Source organism: Dromiciops gliroides, chromosome 3, assembly GCF_019393635.1.
Source record: "Dromiciops gliroides isolate mDroGli1 chromosome 3, mDroGli1.pri, whole genome shotgun sequence".
NCBI classification, from domain to species: Eukaryota; Metazoa; Chordata; class Mammalia; order Microbiotheria; family Microbiotheriidae; genus Dromiciops; species Dromiciops gliroides.
This window is the reverse complement of record NC_057863.1, coordinates 640,517,697-640,520,479: the sequence shown is the minus strand read 5'-3', so window position 1 is coordinate 640,520,479 and position 2,783 is coordinate 640,517,697.

The window sequence follows — 2,783 nt, the reverse complement described above, 5'->3', positions numbered from 1 at the left end:
CCCCGCCTGGGGGTGTTGGCATGTACAGAGTGATTTCATAAAGGCCCATACACCCATATCTGTGATGTACGTATCTCACCCTTTTCTAGGCTGACCAATTTATAAAAATGACTTTGCTATAAACCCACTAATCATTGACTCTCCTGCCCCACTCCCCGCCCATGGCCCACCCGCCACCTCTCCCCATACCAGTCCCTCCAGCCAGTGGTGGCTCTGGGACAGACAGGAAAGCAGAGCAGGAGTGGGGCTTGGGGCAGGTATGGGGGCTCTGAAGGGATAGAACCAGAGAGCGAGACGGATTCAACCAAGGGAGTGTTCAGGGATGGGTCTGTCGGAAAGGTTCAGAAGCCTAGGGAGGTACAGGGAAGAGGACAGAGATGTGCTGAATTGTGGGACCAGAGCAGGAGCAGGAGCAGGAGCAGGGGTATGTTCATGCTCCAGACTGGGGGAGCCCTGGCATCAGAGGTGTTGGGGGCAGGGTGGCGGTCAGCTTACTGGGGTGGGGACAGGCATATTGGGACTGGCTTGGTATTATCTACCCCAGAATTGTATCATGCATCAGGCACAAGTAGAGATTTGGGGTGGGGAGATGGGGTGTGTGGATGCCTTCAGCTGACTGGGGAGTCAGGAGCTCAGGGAGGAGGTTGGAGGCCTTGGGAGGTCTCAAGATGGGAGCATGAGTGGGTGGAGGGGAGGCTGAGGGTGTCAGATGGATGCAGATGCTTAGACCCAGGGGCTGGAATCATGGATAGGATGTGGTAGTCCCTGCTCAGATGTAGGATTGGAGGCATGCTGAGGCCAGAGGGGTTTCTGGGGAAGGTCAGGATACCTAGGACAGAAGAAGTTGAGCAAGGACTGCTGGGAAATCCACATCCTTATTAAGGGTTCATTACACATTCAAGACATTTTTACTGAGAGCCTACTATGTGCTGGGCTCTGTGGTAGATGCTGGGGACAAAACAATATCTTTGCCCTGGAGTTTATACATGCTTAGGAGTAAACAATTCATCCATAAAAGTAAGTGATATGGGGAGAGTGGAAGGCTAAGATCCAGTGCCGTGCAAGGCTCTCTCTGTGCAAAGACAAAACCATCCCTGCCCTTAAGGGGCTTCAACTCTACTTAAGCAGTGAAGGTCCTGGCAAGGACTGGCTTATTCACAAAATAGGGGTAAGGACTATACTTGTAGTTTTATCAAATTAGAAAGATGAGGGAAAAGCTTTAAGCACATACTATGTGCCAGGCACTGTACAATTATCTCTCGATTCTCACTATCCTGAGAGGGAGGTGCTATTATCGTCATTTTTACAGATGAGGAAACTGAGGCAAACAGAGATTATGTGACTTGCTCAGTCAAACAGCCACTGGTGTCAGAGACAGGACATGGGCCCAGGTCTTCCTGGGCCTGGGGACAACCCTCTATTTGGCTATTTTGCCAAAATATTTGGAGTGAATTCAAAGGTTTGTATGCATATGTGTGGCTGGTGAAGAAGGCATAAGCAACTGTGGGCAGAGAGTATGGCGACAACTACCAATTTGCTTCCACAAGTTGGGGGTGGGGGATGAGGCAGGAGGGGCCTTGGTGGCTCCTGAGCTAAGCTTTGAAAGAAGCTGGGGGTCTCCAAGAAAGGTTGGGATGGGGAAGAGCATTTCTGGTATGGGGAGATGCCTACACTTACCTAGGAAGGTCAGAGAGGGAAGAACACTTCGAACTGGCCAGAATGTAGACTGAGGTATAACCAGTCAGGAAAGGGAGGAGGCTGTGCTTGGTTGGCCCCTCAGATCCTCCTCAGCTCCCACCACTATCGGGCCATGCCCTTCCCCCAACCCTGGCCACAAGCCACCCATTAGTGTTCTCCCAATATTCTTGGGTTGCACAATGGAAGACAGGGATGCCCCCTCCCTTCTCCTAAGCTGAACCAAAACACCAGGTGGTTCAGGTCCGCCAGATGGAGGGAGTTCTCCCCACCTCTCACAAAGGCAAGATGATTGGCTCTGCCTAGAACCCTATGGTACCCCTGTGGGTACTTCTCACCCTGAGACAGCTTGACTGGGAGCTGGCTCCTCAGGCCATTTTACAGATGAAGAAACCGAGGCCCAAGATTAAATGACTTGCCCAAGGTCACATAAATAAATAAGGTTAGTGTCTGTATTTGAACCCAGGACCTTTGGCTCCAGTGGCCATGCTCTTTCTTCCTTACTATGGGACTTGGAGTCAAAATATCCAGGCTGGAGTCTGTCCTTGAGAACCTCAGAGAGTGTGTCACACCAATCAAGACACTTACCTCTTTGGACCTCAGTTTCCTTATCTTTAAAATGGATATAAAGGGTTATATACCAGAAAAGGAGCAAGTGGATTCTGTACTGAGAAGGGAGACAACAGGCACATGGATAGCCACAAATACCACAAGGCTTTGATGGGGGGAATCTGTTTGTTGGACCATGCACGTTTGTTACAAGGGTTTTGTTTTCTTTCTCAGTGGTAGTGGGGGGCATAATTGCTTGTTAATTGAAAATCAATTTTAAATTTAAAAGCCATAAGCAATGCAAATATCAAATTTCAAAATATATTAGCAGTGGAGCAGCTAGGTGGCACAGTGGATAGAGCACCAACTCTGGATTCAGGAGATCCTGAGTTCAAATCCGGCCTCAGACACTTAACACTTACTAGCTGTGTGACCCTGGGCAAGTCACTTAACCCCAATTGCCTCACCAAAAAATATATGTGTATATATTAGCAGTAATCTATTAAAATTCTAAATATAAATTTCTATAAACATTTCTA